This window comes from Myodes glareolus, chromosome 7, assembly GCF_982192425.1.
Source record: "Myodes glareolus chromosome 7, mMyoGla1.1, whole genome shotgun sequence".
Lineage (NCBI taxonomy): Eukaryota > Metazoa > Chordata > Mammalia > Rodentia > Cricetidae > Myodes > Myodes glareolus.
In genome coordinates, this window is record NC_142032.1 from 49,120,001 (window position 1) to 49,141,338 (window position 21,338).

The 21,338-nt window shown below is 36.7% G+C and overlaps 1 pseudogene; it reads right to left on the reverse strand.

Moving 5' to 3' along the window:
- Positions 1-9,815: 9,815 nt before the first annotated feature.
- LOC148121380 (olfactory receptor 5B3-like) lies at positions 9,816-10,743 on the reverse strand (annotated as a pseudogene).
- Positions 10,744-21,338: the final 10,595 nt, after the last annotated feature.

The following is a 21,338-nucleotide window of genomic DNA, read 5'->3' on the forward strand; positions in this document are numbered from 1 at the left end:
GAGTGAAGAACTTGGCGCACCTTATCCTAAGTGGGATGTCCCCAGCAAAACTCCTACTTACAGTGCTCAAGGGATTATGTAGAAGAGGATGTGGAAAGACTGTAAGACTTAGAGAGAATGTATGACTCCAAGGAAACAGTGTCTTCCAGATACAGCAGGATTGATATACATATCAACTCACAGAGGCTAAATCAGCATGCATTAATTCAATCAGATGGGCCTCAATACGGAGAGGGGAAAGTAGACACATGCTACAACTTGCAACCAAGTAGCTATCTGTAAACAATGCACACTGGCAAAGAAAAAAAAATCATAGTTTTTCAAAATAGTCATACTGAGTATTTCAACCACACTCCAGAACCATTACCATAAATAGGAGTAGTTGACCTTTACAAAAGGAACTCCACGGATTTCTGGGATTTTTGTTAATTAGGGGATAACTTTAGCATTTTTGTCCTTTTGTTTTTGTTTAGTTGTTTTGTTTTTCCCTTTGTATGTATTTTTAGACGGAGATAGTAATGGAGAAGACATAAAGTTCGGGGGTGGATAATGATGGGTACAGAAGGAGTTAAGGGAAAAGAAAAAGATGATCAAAATATTATACCACATGAAATATTTAAATTAGAGAGAAAAATGGCTCCTCTATATGTAAACTAATTCTTAAACAATTAAATAAATGGACAACAAATAAATATATCTTTCAATTCACTTCTGAACTCAATAAAGCTTGACAATTCCACATTTTCCCCCTGTCAAGAACTGTTTTCAACAGTTAGATTGTATTCACTGTCTCCTCTCAATGATAAGAATTTAAAGAAAATGATAAAACAAAGGATCTCTCTGGTAATTTATTCAGGATCATTTTAACATTTAAACAAGGATCGTAACATTTTCTTCATTACATATATGTATTATGTTGTCTGTTTATTTTACAGCCTTCTATGATAGATAAACATATTTTAAATATACATCACCAACTAATCTGTCAGTATTATTTTTATCAGTTTTCACCTTAGCTTTGCACACCATATAAAGACATTAAGTAAATTACCTATGGTGAAAATTTCTGTAGGTATATCTCAGTTAGGACTTGTTTGTGGAAACAATGGAAAACAATATTTCCGTAAATCACAGTTGGTGCATTTATCCCTGAATGACAGAATTAAACTTCTTACTGTATACTCATCATTAACAGCTGTCTTGAAAGTGAAAATTTGTTTACACAGCTCACTCAGCCTGACATTAAGTCACCGAAGGAATGTAGCCTAAATATGATCACAGGCACATGCTCTCTTAGTTGCATTCAACAAAATCTCAGTCCTCTGCAGAAAAAAAGAATTAGATTTAACATGTATTAATGTTCTGATTGACCATAAATTCTCTCTTCTTCATCGGTAACATCACATTTGCCACATATTTTACAGATTCTAGCTGCCAGGCTAATTAAGAGACATCAGTGAAGATCTCAAGACAAAGTTAACAATTTAAAAGTATATCAACCTAAAGCTTATCTTTGAATTTCAAAGTTTAAGTGTGTAATATTTATCTTTGTATATTTTATCTCACCATGCTTGAGGATCCTAGTAAATCCTCTGGTCTGAAGGCTTCATGGTTAATTATTACCACTGAATAAAAACATTGACTATCTAAGTAACATGCGAACTTAGTTCCTTCAAAACCATGGCATCAAATTGTATTTGTGATTCAGAAACTCCTGTATGCATATCTGGAGCAAATTATATAGTCCTGGCAAGCACTGGAGACTTCTCTCAGGAGTGTACCTTTAGTTTTTCAGCCCCTACATTGTGAGGAGAAATAATTAAACGACCCATGGGAATTGCATTGGCTACTTTAATGTGAACACATTTTTGCGTTAATATTATTAATTGGTTTTGAAACTGAAGATTTATAATGGCTCTTTTACCTTATGCTCATTTTCAGACATTCTGTAACATATTTCAAGAAATAACATTATATTCTTAATGGATATTTTATTTTATTTTTATAGAAAACAAATTCTTCTCTCATACAATACATCCTGACCCAATTTCTACGGCACTTTAAAACTGTGTAAAATTAATGTGCTTCTTGTTAGGGCATTTTGATACTTTGTTTTTGTTGGCTCTCCTCTATAGTCCTTTGTTTTACCTCAATACACCACTTTAATGCTGGCACCCTTCCTTCCCTCGGCAATGCTCCTTCAGAAAATAGTTTTCTGCTTTAACACCTATATTCTCACAATCTCACTTCAATCCTAGGAATGAATTTTTGTAATAGGAAATAAATTCATGCTTTTTATTACACATGATCATAATGAATTTATAAATACATCCCCAAACACAAATTTGTTAAAGAAATGGACCTCTCCCACCCAAAAACATGTGCAGCTAAGGAAGGTAAATATAGGGAAACACACACACACTACAAAGAAACGATAGAAGGTAAATATAGTGTCACAGAACCTAAAGGAACACACATCTTGCTACAACCATAGGGACAGGATTCTGAGGATAATGGAAGATTTCTCATCAGGAAACCTGGAAGCCATAGCAGTAAGTTTTATAAAAGGCAACAACCATCTTTGAAGACAGATGAGTAAAAAGATTCTTGAGAACTGACACTGAGGCTGTATTTTTTATTACATGTCGATGGTGTAATAATTCCTGGTGGATTTTTCAACATTCATAACTATATGGAGTTAATTTCAAACAACAAATGTCTCCTTTCTGCATCTCTGTCTTTCTGATATCTGTCTACACATACAGAGACACATACACAGATGCACCATGACTACACACTTTTTATTTCTTTAATTTTTGAGTGACAGCAATTTTCATTAGGATGCAAGTTATAAGAACTTATAGTTCAATTGTCAAAGTAAAATTTATTTGTCCCATCCAACCGGAGACACTACTCTGTTTACAATCAATGTTCAGGATTTTTTATTGATTTTTATTGAGCTCTACATTTTTCTCTATTCCCCTCCCTGCCTTTCTCATCACCCTTTAAGTCCTCCCACAAGGTCCTATCTATGAGTACATAAGAATATAATTAGCAATCATTTTATTGATTTTTTTATGTCTCTCTGGGTCTATCCAGGTCTCTGAACTATTCAGCCTTCTGTTCCTGGATCCAGGCAATCTCAAAAATGGGCTTGCTTTCGTGGTATAGGCCTCAAGGTAGATCTGTCACTGACTGGCCACTCCCATAAGTTTTGTACCTATCTTGCCCCATCATATCTTCCAGACAAGGATAGATAAAAATTTGAAGGCTTTGTAGCTGGGTTTGTGCTCCATTCCCAATTCTGGAATCAGTCCCTCATTCGAGAGGATGGCTGGAGAAGGCTTTGATTACTCCATTATTAGGAATCCTCACTATGATCACCCTTATAGAACCCTTAGAGTTTCCTACTGGACTAGGTTTCCATATAACCCCCTAAATGTCCTCGAATTCTAGTCATTTTTCCCCACGTTCTGTCACTCCATCCCTCCACACACCTTATCTCTCTTGTTAGCATTCACACCCACCCCTGTTCACTCACAAAATCTATTCTATTTTCCCATTCCAAAAAGATCCATGTCTGACATGTAGAGTCCTATTTGTTACTTAGCATTTCTGGGTCTGTAGCATAGGATTGTTTAGCATGATTATCATTAAGTTAAGAGGTGATATCTATTTATGACTGAATACATATCATGTTTACGTTTCTGGGTCTTCGATTCCTCCATCAGGATGATTTTTTAATCCCATCCAATTCCCTGATAATTTCATGATTTTGCCATTTTTGACAGCTGGGTAATATTCCACTGTGTAAATGTACCACATCTTTATCCATTCATTGTTTGTTTTCAGGTTCTGGATATTACAACTGCTATGTATACAACAGAGCAAATGTCCTTGTGGTATGATTGAATACTCTTTCAAAATCTGGCCAAGAGTCATATAGATGGGCTTGAAGAATCCCAGGTTTCTGAGGAAATGTTATATTGATTTCCATTGTGTCTGTACAGGTTTGCACCTTGCACGCTCACCAGCAATGGAGGAGCATTTTCCTTACTCCACATCCTTTGCCTGCATGAGCTGTCATTTGTTTTGTTTATCTTGACCATTGTGACAGGTATAATATGGAATCTCAAAGTAGATATGCACTTCCCTGATGGCTAAGGAATTTCAACTTTTCTTGAAGTTTTTCTACGCTATTTTGCTCCATTCTATTGAGAATTCTCTGTTTAGATCTGCACCCCATTTTTAATTGGATTATCTATTTTCTTTATTTCCATTTTCCTGAATTCTTTATATATTTAAAACGTTAGCCCTGTATCTGATGTGGAGCTGGTGAAAATCTTTGCCAATTTTGTAGGATGTGTTTTTGTGCCGTTGGTATCCTTTCTTTAGAAAAGTTTTTCAGTTTTATGAGATCCCGTTTATTAATTTTTAATACTAGTCCCTGTGTGGCTTTTTATTATTTAATTGAAATTTTATATACAAATCCCAGTTCTCACTCCCTCCATTCCTCCTGCCCCCTCCACATTCCATCACACACCATCCCCCATAAGTTCCTCAGAGAGTGTAAAGCTTCCCATGGGGAGTTAACAAAGTCAGTTTGAGGCAAGACCAAGTCCCTCCCCACTATATATATCTAGACTCAGCAAGCTATCCCTCCAAATAGAATGGGCTCCAAAAAGACAGTTCAAGTAGTAGAAAACTCCTGGTCACACTGACAGTGGCCCCACAGACTTTTGTAGCCATATAACTGTCACATACATTCAGAGGGCCGACTTTGATCCAATGCTGATTATCATGTTATCAGTCTGAACTCAGTGAGCTCTGGTCAGCTAGATCAGGTCAGTTGTTTCTGTGGGTATCTCCATCATGGTCTTGATCCCTTAACTCATGTTATTATTTCTCCTTCTCTTATACTAGATTTTGGGAGTTCAGGAAAGTGCTTTGCTCAGGATCTCTGTATTTCCTTCCCTTAGTTTCTGGATAAAAGATCTATGATGACAATTAATGTAGTCATTAAGCTTATTGCAGGCTAAGGCCACTTCAGGCACCTTCTCCACAATTGTTTAGGGTCTTAGCTGGGGTCATCCTTGTTTATCCCTAGGAATTTCTCTTAGTGCCATGTTTCTTGCAAGCCCATAATTGGGTGAAATTATTGTTGCATCTATGCTCCTGTCCAATAAACCTTCAACCATAATACCTTTAGCTTTGTTCATTTATCACCCGTAGAAGTTTGCCAAAATGTTTTTTTTATAGACTCTCTGAAATTTTTTGTCTGTCTATTGAAGCTGTCAAGTCATTCAGAGCAGGATGGTTTTCAAAAATATGCATTGTTTTTTAATTGCTGTGGAGGGATTTTTCCCAGTGCTAATAGGAATGATTGATCCAAAATTGACATTTATACTTATGAGAGGCCTCTTAGGTGTTTCACAATAGCTAAGAGTTCATTCATCTGTCTTCATTTGTTAGTCTAAACCTGGTCTTGCCACACCTTCTTCATATTCAAGAAGTTTGTGGCCTTCTGTTTGGATTATGAAAAAAAAATTCTTCCAGAAATGCCTTGTCTGCAATCCTTTTTCTAGTCCATCTTGTTTACCGCAATAAAATATCTGACCTTTTGATTTTTCTTAAAATTTTAGAAAACACTTATCCTATCTAAGTATTATCACAAGTGGGTTCTAATCTTGTTTTTTAAAAGCCTAATTAACATTTGACATCATGAAGTACTATTTTTAAAACTCAAACATTCAACCAATATTTGTCCAGATACTGGGTCTCATATCATTATTTATAGATGAACTCAATCTTTGTAAAAAAAAATCAGTAAAGTCTTCTTTTGTGCCTTCTATAATTTTTATAAATGACTCAGTCCTCTATCCTCATTTTTTAAGCCTTTTCCAAGCATTCAAATCTGCACTATGGCTTAGGACCAATGTGTGATTATCAAATGTGAACTGTCTTTGTAAACCAATATATATACAGAGTTATATGCAATATATATATAATATATATATATACCAATATATATGTATATACAATATATATATATAATTGTAAACCAATTATATAGAGAGACAGAGTTTCTCTGTAACTTTGGAACCTGTCCTTAAAACAGCTTTTATAGACCAGGCTGGCCTTGAACTCACAGAGATCTGCCTGCCTCTGCCTTCCCAATGCTGTGTTTAAAGGCATGTTTTTGACCTTAGCCATTCTGACTGGTGTAAGATGGTATTTCAGAATCATTTTGATTTGCATTTGTCTGATGGCTAAGGATGTTGAACATTTCCTTAATTGTCTTTCTGCCATTTGAGATTCTTCTGTTGAGAGTTCTCTGTTTAAATCTATACCCTACTTTCTAATTGGATTATTTGGAATTTTGCTAACTTCTTGATTTCTTTATATATTTTTGGGGATCTGTCCTCTATCTGATGTGGAGTTGACGAAGAACTTTTCCCATTCAGTAGAATGGTTTATAGAAACTTCTCAGTCATTGCTGATGGAAATGGAAACTTGTACAAGCACTCTTGAAATCAGGATGGCAGTTTATCAGAAAATTGGGAATCAGCCTATTTCAGGACCTAGCAATATCACTCTTGGGCATATACCCAAAGGATGCTTGGTCATACTACAAGGGCATATGTTCATAGCAGTAATAGTCAGAACCTTGAAAAAACCTAGACACCCCTCAAGTAAAGAATGGATAAAGAAAATGTGGTACATTACACAATGGAGTACTATTCAGTGGCCAAAAGCAATGACATCTCAAAATTTGCATGAATTTGAAATGTCTGTCCTGAGAAAAAACTGTCCTGAGTAAGGCAACCCAGACTCAGAAAGATGAACATAGTATGTACTCACTCATGTATTTGGAAAGCAAAAGATAATGAGCCTGTAGTCCTCAACCCTAGAGAAGTTAAGTAAGAAGGTGAACCCTAAAGAAAACATATATAGATTCCCCTGGGAAAGGGAAATATACAAGATCTCCTGAGACAATTGGGAGCATGGAGCCGGGGAGAGAAGGGAGAAGAGAAGGGGAATAGGAGGGAAGAAAGGGAGGGAAGAGGAGAACTTGTGGGAATGAAATAGTGGAGATGGAGGAAGGACAGGGGTGGAGAACAAGGAAAGATATTTTGAATGAGGGCACCGTTAAAGGGTTACCAAGAAATCTAGCACTAGAGAAATTCCCAGGAATCCGCAAGACTGACACCAGCTAAGACCCTAAGCAATAGAAGGGAGGGTGCCCAAATTGGCCTTGCCCTGTAGTCGGATTGATGACTATTTTAAATGTCACTATAGAATATTCATCCAGCAACGGATGGAAACAGAGGCAGAGACTTGCAGTGGAGCATGGGGCTGAGCTACCAAAGTGCAGTCAAAGAGTGGGACAAGTGAGAATATGAACAAAGAAATCAAGACCATAATGGTGACAACCACTTAAACAGTATGCCTGAGCTAATGGGAACTCACCAACTCTAGCCAGTCAGGGAAAGAAACCAGCACAGGACCAAACTAGAACCTCTGAATGTAGGTGACAGTTGTATGGCTGGTTCAAACCGTGGGACCACTGGCAATGACACCAGGATTTATCCTTACTGCTTGTACTGGTTTTTGGAGCATATTCTCTTTGGATGATACGTTGCTCAGAGTAGATATAGTAAGGAGTGTCATAGTCCTTTTTTAAAGCAATGTACCTTACACACTCTGGAGAGTGGATAGGGGTGGAGTGGGGGGAAAGGTAGAAGGAATGGGAGGAGGGAAGTGAGTGAAAGCTGGAATTGGTATGTAAAATTAAAAAAGATAGTTTTTCTTTTTAAAAAAATAAAAAATAATAATTCCCAGGTGTCTCATCAGATCTGCTAATGGTCACAGAATAATACTGTGGCAAAACTTTATTGAGGTAACCAGCTGTGGACTTGGTAGTCAACTATGAGGGGGAATGGTCAGGCAGCCGAACTAGCCCCACTGGACTAAGGCAATTATACCAGGCCATGCAGGACTGACCTGAGAAGGGCCAGGCATATGTTTTATGAAGCCATCCAAGAAGCTTGTGCCAGACCATGCCGTAAGTGGGAGGGAGATGGCTGAGAAGTATACACAAGGGAAAAACAAGCACGAGATGCCCTGCAGGGTGGCTATACATTTGTGAGCACTGGGAGCACTGCTGTGAGGATATTCGCAATGGGGAAAAGCCCCAATGGGACAAATCAGCGACATGCAGTGGAGGGGAAGAGGTAGTGCCGTTGTTTGTTGTTGTTGTTGCTGTTTCTAAACTGATCTCATTTCTTTTGGATTTTTACTTAGTAGCAGAATGTAGGATTCTCCCTATAATTATCTGTAGTGGTAATATTAATCTATATTTTTGTCAAAAGTATGTAGCAATCACCATTATCTATGGCTTCAGTATAATAGATTATGTAATAAGGCAACAACCACCTGTGGTGTGGACTATCTGTGTGCCAGGATTACGGACATCTGGCACCCTGCTCATATTATGCATAGGTGCTCAATATCTAAATTCATAAACTTATGCTCATACAGCAAGTGATTTTCAGATGAATCATCTCCCAAGTTTTTCAGATTTTTTACTATAAGTTCATGAGATTAGGATAGTGAGACCTATACTGAACCATTTATAATATAAAGAGCCAGATCCGGCTTGAGCTCAAAGATCTGATAATGTATTTTATCATTATAAATTAACTCTGAAATTAGGATGTCTTATAGACTGAAAATGAGAGGGTAAAGGAGAAGAAAGGGGAGATAAATATAACACAATAACTATTTTAAAGAAGGAAGTACCTCGTTTTTCATAACTTTTGACTCTATCTAGGTGAGCCCTTGATGGGTTACATGATAATAAAGATTGACAGCTTTTAACTAAGGCTGATTGTTTCAAGTAACACTTTTTAAATATAGCCTAATATGCTAGTCATTAAATAAAATTTAATGTTATCCCTATTAGTTGAGAACAATTAAAAGAACATAAATGCAGACACATAACAAATTAATGTTAAAGTTTATGTAGAATTTTTCTGATATGAATTAGTATGTTTCAATGAAAAATTTACTAATGTGTCACATCTTCAATTGGTTTCTTTATACACCTAATTACTTTGATTTTTGCTGATGCAACAGAAAAATGTTGTATAAAATGTTTGAATGTGATAATATTGTCAATTAGCATATTCATAAGCTATCCTTAAGTTATCATCGACTTTTGAGTAAGATTTCTGTCCTGCCCAGTCCCACAGACATTCAATACCAAAGAAAACATGCAGAGGTCTACATTTATCAAAAGCTTATTGGACTTAATAGGCTTAATAGGTTCAGGCTTCTTATTAACTCTTATAACTTATATTAACCCATAATTCTCTGTATTATTCAAATGACTTGGCACCTTTATCAATGAAGCATCTTCATCTTGCTTCCTCTACAACTGAGTCAGGGCTATAGACTCACTCTTTACTCATCCCAGAATTCTGTTCTTGTTATCCTGCCTCAACTTCCTGCCTGGTCACCCCACCTATACTTCCTGCCTGGTTACTGGCTAATCGGAGTTTTATTAAAGTACAAGTAACAAATCTTTACAAGACCATAGTCCCACAGCAATAGACATACTGTTTTTTGCTTCACTCTTCTAAAGATGATGTTAACTTTTTCATAAACAACACACTATTAATGAGGTAAAGAAGCCAAATAAAGTTCTTGAAGCCAATGTAGAGTAGGAAAACATGATTTCGTGTAGAATAAAGATGAAAGGAATAAATTCAGATATTTTGTAACCCAAAACATTACAATCAAAGCTATAAACATTATCTTGACTTTAATACAATCTTTGTGAATGCATTCTTTACCTCCTTATTCCTTAGGCTGTAGACCAAAGGATTCAACATAGGAATAAACATGGTGTAGAAAATGGATGCTATTTTGTCTGTGTCCATGGAATGACTGGAGCTGGGCTGCAAGTACATGAATATGAGTGTCCCATAGAAAATGGAAACAGCTGTGAAGTGGGAGGTACAAGTGGAGAGAGCTTTACGATATCCTGCAACAGAGTTCATCTTTAGAATGTTTTTAAAAATGAACATGTAGGATATAAAGATAAGTATAAGAGCAAAAAAGATATTAAAGCTGGCTAAATAAATAAGAACAAGTTCATTGATATGTTGGTCAGAGCAAGATACAATCATGACTGCTAAAACATCACAGAAAAAAATGGTGGACAACATTAGACTCACAGAAAGAGAGACTTAATGCATCCACAGTATAGATGGAAGCATTCAGGAAGCCACAGATATAACAGGCAATGATGAGACATGTACACATACTTGATGTCATGGTAGTGGCATAGTGCAGAGGCTTACACACGGCTACATAGCGATCATAGGCCATTGGGACCAAAAAGTAGTTCTCCAAATCAGCAAAGGTTGCAAAAAAGAACATCTGAGAGGCACAAGCATTGTAGGACATAATCTTGTCTCCTGTAAGGAATCCAACTATGACCTTTGGAGTTACTGTTGATGAGTAACAAAAGTCCACAAAGGACAAGTTGCAGAGAAAAATGTACATGGGGTTGTGAAGCCGAGAGTCCAAAAGAATCAATAGAAACATCCCCAGGTTCCCAACAAGGGTGATGGTATAGATGAGGAGAAAAATGATGAAGAAGGGAAGCTGCAAATTTGGGTCATTTGTGATTCCCATAAGTATAAACTGTGTCACTCCTGTCCTGTTCTCCATCAATGATATCTGTTAATCAACAGAAGGCCTGAAACAATTAAATAGAATATAAGAGATTGGAGAGCAGTCAAATTCACTGGATTTCTATTCCAAAAGGCTTAGCACCTAGCTCACAGATTATGACTGTCTGTAACTCCAGTACCAAGGATCTAAAATGATCTTCTCACCTCTGTAAGTAAAAGGCAAACATTATGCACAAACACATATGAAGGAAAAGAACCCATATACATAAAATACAAGCCTTAATTTTTGTTCCAAGATTTACTTATGTTTGTATTTTTATCTACATGAGTGATCTTTCTTTATGCACGAGAAAAGGGCATAAGTGATTGGTGAAAACTGAACACAAGACCTCTCAGAAAGGAGGCAGTGCTCTTAATAGCTGAGCCATCTATCTGGTCCTAAGTTAATGTTTAATTTTTTAAAAACAATCTGTGAAAATGGAGTAATTAAGGAATTAGAATCTGTGGAACTTCAATGATTTTCTACTAAAAATCAAAAGTATATATTTTAACTATATATAGACTGCTTGGTAACTGTGTTGAAATGGTTTGTTTTAATAAATCTGTGTGCCAATTAACATTTCCTGGGATCTATAAAGCTAAGACTACTGTGCTTCCCCGACAAAATGTACTATAGAGACAGTATGCTTTCTGTTACTAAGTCTTTGATAAGTTAATACATTCATGTGAATTGTGAGACACAAGAGATGTAAAATTTCTGCATATTTAAATACCCTAATTATCAGCTTCTCTTCTAAATCCAAAGAAAGTATTTGCCCACTGTAACCTTATGATCTAAAATAATTAATCTTAATTATAATAAAGAATTATTTTTATGTTTAATCAGAGTGGACTGTGTGGTATACTGTGTAGTATTTTTTCTTGCTCACTATTTATCTGTTCTCATTAAAGATTAAAGAAGTGATTAATTCCTAACTGTAGAATGTGTCTACTGAATATTTAAAGTTATTAATGAAATTATGAGCTTTAAACATTTTAAGTCATCTTTCCACAAACATTGTAATGCTTTTAATACAGCATAACTAGATATATTGATAAGAGTACACTAGAAGCAAGAAGTTATGATTAGTTCAAGGACAGCTTTATCTTGAATCAGTATTGCCAAATGCTGTACATACTAGATTTGTTGGGCATACATATATGCAGAGAGAATGTTCCACCTCAGAAGCAATTTGGAATGAAGAAATATTGCTAACAAAATCTCAGAGAGTTCAAGTTCTTCGAAGATGTACATACTGAGATCATCTAATGACTACCTAGAAAGTACCTAGCTCCTCTAAATACCATATAGTTATCTACAAAATGAAGACATTAATGGGGACCACTTGGGGTATTATTGGGAAAATAAAGTAGCAAAACAAAGGAAAAACTGCTTGTTGTTAAGGATAGTTTGTGAGTACTTCTGACCTTGTTATCATAACTATGTGACAATAGTTACAGTATTTTAGTTCTGGGTAAGTTTAAGTCTTCAGAAATAATTTTCCAAATTGTCTTTTCTACATATGGGACCCTAGGATTGTCTGTGCCTTGTTATCAATCTCAGTTTGATTGTATTCTTAGAATATTAGTGCTTGTCTTATAATCTCAAGTACATCATTGTTTTCAAAAGTTTAATTCTTATAATTCACAATTTTAAATAAAATATTTCTGTTTTTTAATTTTTAGGTTTTCTTTACTCAGGATATTGTCCTTCACCAAGAACAGAGATCCTAGATCCCAAGTTCCTTGATTCTGGACTTTCTTTATCTCATATACATAGTGTTCCTATAGTCTAATGATATTTAAACTATGTTTGATTGGCAATATTTAGAAAGATATGAACTCTAACTCTTATTTCCTATAATTATTTTCTTCATCCTTTGGTCATTTAATTATATATGCATTCATTGAAAAGATTCAGTTGCCAATCTGATCCTTATGTAGTAACTTTCATCATTTTCTATATTATCTACAAAAGGTAGGCTTGTCTTTGTGCATGTGTATGTGAATCTCTCTCTCTCTTTCTCTCTCTCTCTCTCTCTCTCTCTCTGTGTGTGTGTGTGTGTGTGTGTGTGTGTGTAAGTAGAACAGGAAGTATGTGTATGTATATAAAGTAGAACAGGAAGTATTATTTTGTACTTTATTAGTAGGAAAATTTAAAATGTATGAAGTTACATGGTAATCTCAATATTATAAGTAGTATCAGAAACACTCAAGGTACAACAGTTACAAATTTCTTTCAACAGTAAGATTGAACTCATGGCATGAGGGTTGAAATGTGGTTGAGTGAATATTTATTTATTTCTAACCCTTCACCAGTGAGCAGAAAGATTATTTCATTTAGTAATATATTATTTGTATTTTAATAAATAAATCTTGCCTGAAGATCAGAGGCAAAGCTAAAGCCACTAGAGGTCAGGCAATGGTGACACTCACCTTTCATCCCAAAATTGGGGAGACAGAAGCAGATGGATCTATGTGAGTTCAAGGCCACCCTGGGATACACAACATCAATGAAAAAAGTCCAGGTGGTGGTCGCCTACACGTTTAAGTCCGGTACTAGTGAGTCAGACACCTTTAATCCCAGCCCTAGAGAGGATATGAAATGAGAGGACAGACAGCCTTAGTCTGGTAACTCTGTGATTTCCCAGCTTTGGTAGAGGTAAGACTTCTCTAGAGGCTTGGCTGCTTACTTTTCTGGTCTTCAGGCAAAATTTATATATCAAAATATAAATATTATACTATTACAGTTTTATTTTCTGGGTTTGTTTTTTTGTGATTTCTTTTATCTCCAAATAAATCAAACATATAGTGAACAAAAAAAGTTACAGGAACCAAATTGCATTTTATATTCTTTCTGAGAAGAATAACTTATTATATGAATCACTACATCACCCGTAGTATTTTGAAATTTATACCTAGACTCAGAATTATAAAAATAGTTTCATAATAACTCTTAGCCTTTGACCTGTTTCAGCTCTCAAAATTATTTTTAAACATCTCTTCTCAATAAACTCATAGTTGGTATACACATCCCACTTACTTTCTGAGAAATATACTTCCCAGTAGTATGTTTATGAAATGTAGGCAGTCAGTTTTAAGTAGGGGAATATTTTACAGAGAATACTTATTCTAAAACTTTAAAAACTCACAATGCAATATTTCACAAACCCTTTTCCAGGAGCTTGCTATTAGAAAGTGATCAGTTTTCAACTCATTTAAAGCAAAAGGGAAGAACAGAACTTATGCACAGATTAAGTTCTGAATTCACCATGTGTTACTCCTTTCCTCATGGCAGAATCACTTACCTCCTTATTAGGAATACATACTACTTCAAAATCATACAAGATTACTACTCTCTCATAGTTCACAGGTTGTGTATGTACACCAAAAAAACTGAACTCTGTAAGGAAACGAATGAAGAACTTGCCAAATACAGTCAATAGGATATTTTCTCTGACTGTTTTACTTCAGCTTGCTTGAAGGCCCATTGCTAATCTTCAGATTAGCAAGAAAAGTTGCATTTTTAACAATGAGTGCATGCATTAACAATAGCTGCCATTAGGAAAATAAATGACTTCTAATGGTAATGGCATGCAGTTTTACCTCTATTGTGCCACATTGGAACTTCAGAGGCTAGTGCATTGAGATTTAGAGAGATGTACAGATACTCAGAGAGCTCTGGAGAGTTCCCAGAGAGTTTATCTCAAGATCATCAACCAGTCTTTTTAGGGAAAAAGCAATTAATCAGCCTTGGGGAGCAAACTAGTTTCTGTTTCTTAGAAGTTTAATTTACTTCTTAAAGGGCAAATGAAAAAACAAAAGCCATAAATATTAATGAGATACCTTGCAATGTTTGTATATGCAATGTTTATTGGAAAATTCAAGTTGGGTTAAGAATGCCTGTCTTCTCAAACACTATTTCTTTGTGATAAGCTTTCTGAATCCTTCCTTCTAGAATTTTCCTTTTAATTCTTTCTGCATTTTATTTTAATTCATTCTAGTATTTCCAAAAGCATAATACATTATTGGTATCTATAGTAAGCCTTGTGTCCAATAGTGTATCTCAGGTTTTTGTTTCTAACTAACTGTACTTTCCTTTAATATTCAAAGACCTTTGATGAATCTTTTATATGCTATTCCTTATAGTACTCTACAGGATGATGTATGTCACATTTTACAAATATGTCTACTTATTTCTATTGACCACTAAATAAATATTTTATTTTCTATTATACTTATGTGTTATTTGTATATTCATTTATTGTATATTCACATTATTATTATTGTGTTTGTGTGTAGAAGGTAGAATTACTTGAAGAAATCGTCTCTCTCCTTTCCTCATGTTGGTTCCAGGGTTTGAACAAAAATCATAGTCTTGGAAACAAGTTCCTTTAACTACTGGTCCCTTCATCAGTGTCTCTGTATTAATTATTTATAATTGAATTCTATAATTATTTTCTAAACTGTAAAACAACCCCTTTTAGATGGTCAAGTTTGGCTGTTTCCTATTTTGTATGTTTTTAGTTTTATTCTAGACACTATTCTCTTTGCTACAAAGATTTTTTTCCTACCTTGAGACAATCATATTTTTTATTTGTTTCTGATTGGTTATGTGTTCTGTTGGGTTATTTGTAAACAAAACAAGAAATAAATTGTACCAATTGCAATAAATGTCATCAAGTGTGTCCCCTATGCTTTCCTATAGTATTTTCATAGTTTTTCTCTTTCATTTAAGTCGTTCATTTATTTTGAAGATAGTCTTGCAGCTGGAAAGTTGATGTGGATGTAGTTTTCTTCTTGTGCATACCTGGGTACCCAATATCATTGTCCCTTGTTCCAGTGAATTTTCTTGAGACATTTTTAAGCATGACTTGGCTATGGATATATGACTTTATTCTAGAATGTTTGCTTTATTAATTTTAGGACAGTTTGCATTTGATCATGGTAAACATTTTTCTAATATACTTCTTGATTTATATTCTAAGCACCTTGCTGAAAAGAAAATTGTATACACTCATGAGAGATATTGAACATCTACTTTTCTATTAGTTGTACCATGTTTCAGTTTCATTTCCTGTGGTATAATAAAATGTTCTAACCAAAACAACATAAAAGTTAGTTAACTTGGGTCTTAATTCCAGGTTATAGACCTTGATTACTGGGAATTGAAGGCTACAGAAACCTGAAGGAGCACCTCCCATTAATGAAAATCAGGAACAGATGTCAAAGAAAACAATGCCACATGCTAATGCTCCATCCACTTTCTCCACTCTTACAAAATCTAGGATCCCCTTAAAAGAGTAAGATGCCACCCACAGTGCACAGGTCTTTCAATAAATCAAGACCGTCCCCCACAGACATTCACAAGCCAGCCTAATCTAGACAATCCCTCACTCAGACATTTTTCTCTGTGACTCTAGATTCTTTCAAGTTACTGAAACTAACCACCATATATACTTTTTTCCCACAGCATAGTCTCTTTTATTTTTTTGTTTTTTATTTATTTATTAAAAATTTCCACCTCCTCCCTTCCTCCCATTTCCCTCCCACTTCCCCCACTCTCCCTCTCCTTCCCTCTTCAGTCCTAAGAGCAGTCAGGGTTCCCTGCTCTGTGGGAAATCCAAGGTCCTCCTCTGTAAGCTTCCGCACTTTTCTGTGGACACCCGAACCTCGAAACAGGCGCGCGCTTTCCTGACTCGAGCCCACTAGAACGGACGCATGTCCTAGGGGTTTGAACAGACGACACACACACAAAGAGACCGGCTCATCTGCCAAGAGCAAGTGGCAAATGGCAACTTTATTAAATTCAAGTCAGATATTTATACCAGTGGGCAACCAGGATAAAAAAGGCAAGGCCTCCTCCCAACCAGAAGCAGGAGGAGAAGATTAAAGCTTCCCGGCCCCTCGGGCAGGGTCAGCCAGGGGAGGCAGGCTAAGGGCTCACTGCTAAGACCTTGAATACAGGTGGAATCACCATAACAAAGAGAACCAGGTTCTTGCTAAATTATCCCCTCAAGCCAGAGCTGGTGCAGAGACTCCAGGAAGCCGGAGGTCACACGGCCCTGCGAATCGCCAGGAGAGAAGGGAAGAAACTTTGCTAGCTACACTCCTCCCTCCATCCAGGTCTAGGAAGGTGAGCATCCAAACTGACTAGGCTTCCACAAAGTCAGTCCATGCAATAGAATCAAAACCCAGTGCCATTATCCTAGTCTTCTCAGTCAGCCCTCATTGTCAGCCACATTCAGAGAGTTCGATTTGATCACATGCTCTTTCAGTCCCAGTCCTGCTGGCCTTGGTGAGCTCCCATTAGATCAGTCCCAGTGTCTCAGAGAGTGGACACACCCCTCGCGGTCCTGATTTCCTTGCTCATGTTCTCCCATTTTCTGCTCCTCATTTGCATCTTGGGAGCTAAGTCCAGTGCTGCAATGTGGGTCTCTGTCTCTACCTCAGTCCATCACCAGATGAAGGTTCTATGGTGATCTGCAAATATTCATCAGTGTGGCTATGTGATAAGACCAGTTCAGGCACCCTCTCCTCTGCTGCCCAAGGAACAAGCTGGGGGACATTTCCTTGGACACCTGGGAACCCCTCTAGAGTCAAGTCTCTTGCAAACCCTAAAATGGCTCCCTTAATTAAGATATGTACTTCCCTACTCCCATACCTACCCTTTCTCCATCTCAACTATCCCATTCCCCAAAGTTCTCTCCAATCCTCCCCTTCTCCCTTCTCTCTCCCCATCTCCCCTTACCCCACCCCACTCCCACCCCAGTGCTTCCAACTTTTGCCTGGCAATCTTGTCTACTTCCAATATCCAGGAGGATAACTATATGTTTTTCTTTGGGTTCACCTTCTTATATAGCTTCTCTAGGATCACGAATCATAGGCTCAATGCCCTTTATTTATGGCTAGAATGCACTTATGAATGAGTAAATACCGTATTCATCTTTTTGGTCTGGGTTATCTCACTCAGCAAAGTGTTTTTTATTTCCATCAATTTGCATGCAAAATTCAAGATGTCATTGTTTTTTACCAATGAGTAAAACTCTAAAGTTTTTATGTGCCACACCATCTTTATCCATTCTTCAATTGAGGGGCACCTAGGTTGTTTCCAGGTTCTGGATATTACAAATAGTGCTGTTATGAACATAGTTGAACAAATGCTTTTGTAGTATGATTGGGCATCTCTTGGGTATATTCCCAAGAGTGGAATTGCTGGGTCCTGAGATAGGTTGACTCCCAGGTTCCTGAGAGACCGCCACATTGATTTCCAAAGTGGTTGCACAAGTTTGCATTCCCACCAGCAATGAATAAGTGTTACCCTTACTCAACATCCTCTCCAGCATAGGCTATCATTGGTGTTTTTGATTTTAGCTATTCTGACAGGTGAAAGATGGTATCTCAGAGTTGTTTTGATTTACATTTCCCTGATCGCTAAAAAGATTGAGCATGACCTTAAGTATCTTTTGGGCATTCAAACTTCTTCTGTTGAGAATTCTCTGTTCAGTTCAGTACCCCATTTTTTAATTGGGTTAATTTGAGTTTTAGTGTCTAGTTTCTTGAGTTCTTTATATATTTTTGGAGATCAGACCTTTGTCTGATGTATGGTTCATAAAGATCTTCTCCCATTCAGTAGGTTGTCTTTTTGTCTTAATGATAGTGTCCTTTGCATTACAGAAACTTCTCAACTTCAAGAGGTTCCATTTATTCATTGATTCTCTTATTGTCTGTGCTACTGGGATTCTACCTAGGAAGTGGTCTCCTGTGCCCATGTGGTGCAGACTACTTCAGAGAGGGAAATCAGAGAAACTTCACCTTTTACGATTGCCACAAGTAGCATAAAGTATCTTGTGGTAACTCTAACTAAGGAAGTGTAAGATCTATTTGACAAAAACTTTTAAGGCATTTAAGAGAGACATTAGTTGGGGCATTCTCATTACTGATTTTCCCCCAGGAGTTTTCTTTTGTTCTAATTTTGTTTTGACATATTTTTGGCATATAACTTAAATTAGTCTTAAACCACTAATCCATGGATATCAACATCTGCAGTACTAGGAACTCATGAATTTGCCATCATATATACTTTTTTATTAAAGAATTATTTAATACACTTAAAATACACCATAAAGCTATCACCTAAAGGGAAGCATATTTCATCTTGAAAAATTGTTCACATCTTTATCAAAGTGTAATCCCAAATAAGGGACATTTCATGGACTTCTAGACATGGTTTTTACTATATTCTTATTTTACAAATATTTGCACTGATACAAGATAGAAATGAAATGGTGAAAGACGAGCTAGTATATCATTATTTTTTTTAATTTGATAAGAAAACCCCAGTACTTTCAGCATTTTCATTTAGGTGCTCTGATTGAATATCTCTGTTTTTCTACAAGATATCACTACAGGGAATTGAATTAATTCTTGTTTCTTTAAGTGAAGGCGCAGAAACAAAAAAAAAGTATGACTGCTCAATGACTGGGGGGGATGGATTTTATTATACATAAAAGATAACAGCCTAAGACATCTAAAAGTGTCCAGAAAAGAGACATTGTCTGTGCAACTTGAAAGACAAGGAAGAATAGCAAGAGAGAGAGAATAGCAGCAGTACAGGGGTTATGGAAAATGCCTTATATAAAGAACCAGCAAGTATCACTGAAAAAGGAAACCTGAGATCTGCAACATCCTTTGAGGTAACATAGTTAAGGAGGAGTCAGGGCAGGAGAGAAGGACCAAGAAGTCAGAATTTCAGAAGGACTCTGAAATGCATAACAAATATATGTATGTAGGAACTGAAAGAGTCTGGAGGTCAACATAGACTATGATATACATCCACATGTACAGACAAGAGGATTGCCAATTTTGGAAAGCAGAACCCAGTTTTCTCGCAGGTTCCCGGAAAATGCTGTTGCTTGGCCTTTACCTGTCCACCAGAAATCCTCCTATAGGATAGCTTGAACTGAGCCTCGAAAGTCAGTTCGGGACATGTGCACTGACATTTGGAGTTTGAGAAGTTGGATTTTTTATTATTTATTTATTTATTTATTTATTAAAAATTTCCACCTTGTCCACGCCTCCCTTTTCCCTCCCCCTCACTGCCTCCCCCTCCCTCTCTAGTCTTAAGAGCAGTCAGGGTTCCCTGTGCCATGGGAAGTCCAAGGTCCTCCCCCATCCAGACAGGTCTTTAAAGGTGAACATTCAAACAAACCAGGCTCCCACAAAAATAGACCATGCAGTAGAATAAATATCAATGCCGTTGTCCTTGGCTTCACAGTCAGTCTTCATTGCCAGCCACGTTCAGAGTGTCCATTTTAATCACATGCTCCATCGCTCCCAGTCCAATTGGCCTTGGTGAACTCCCATTAGATCAGTCCCACCGTCTCAGTGGGTGGACGCACCCCTTGTGATCCTGACTTTTTTGCTCACGTTCTCCCTCCTTCTGCTCCTCATTTGGACCTAGGGAGCTAAGTCCAGTGCTCCAATGTGGGACTCTGTCTCTATCTCCATTCATCACCAGAATAAAGTTCTATGGTGATATGCAAAATATTCATCAGTATGGTTATGGGACAAGGCCAGTTGATACACCCTCTCCTCTGCTGCCCAGGGAACAGGCTGGGGATGTCTCCTTGGACCTGGAACCCCCTCTAGAATCAAGTCTCTTACAAACCCTAAAATGGCTCCCTTAGTTGAGATATTTACTTCCCTTCTCCCATATCCATCCTTCCTCCCTCCCCCAATCCCATTCCCCCAAGCTATCCCCTATCCTCCTTAATGTATTTCACAATATAGAAACAGAAGAGTCATTGCCAAACTCTTACTGTGGATTTTCTTGTTGAGCATGAGATTTTTCAAATGTGATTCAATAATACCAAGTTTTCTCAGTGAGAAAAGGTGCTGATTACCAAAGCTGGGAACCTAAATTTCATCCTCAACCCCTATGTGGTAGGAAGAGAAAGAATTGTCGCCTACAAACTAGCTCTGACCTTCGAATTAATGATGTGGCTTGTCTCACACACACAAGTGTGTATACAGACAGGATCACATGCACATACTCACATGCAGATGACAGAAATACAGACTGATGTTGATGATAGGTAGATAGATAGATAGATATATAGATAATAGATAGATAGATAGATAGATAGATAGATAGATAGATAATAGATAGATAGATAGATAGATAGATAGATAGATAGATAGATAGATATAGATAATTAGGTTATGAAAACACAAAAAATCTAATCTGAGTCAGTGAAAAGATTTGAGAGAAATGAATCTAGGTATAGCACAACTCAAATATGTAAAAAATAATATAACAAATGCATTTTGTCCTGAAAACAATCTTTCTGAATGTGTGATAATTTCATAATTTTTCTTGCTTCATAACAGAGGGTTCAGCATTTGAATGGCCATGGTGTAGAACACAGACACAGTTTTACCTCATCCATGGCATGACTGGATCTAGGCTGCAAGTATATAAAAATTACAGTCCCACAGAAAATAATAACAACAAGGAAATGGGAGGTACCAGTAAAAATGGCCTTTGGATATCCTGTAGCTCAGTGCATATTGAGAATTGTGGTACAAATTATT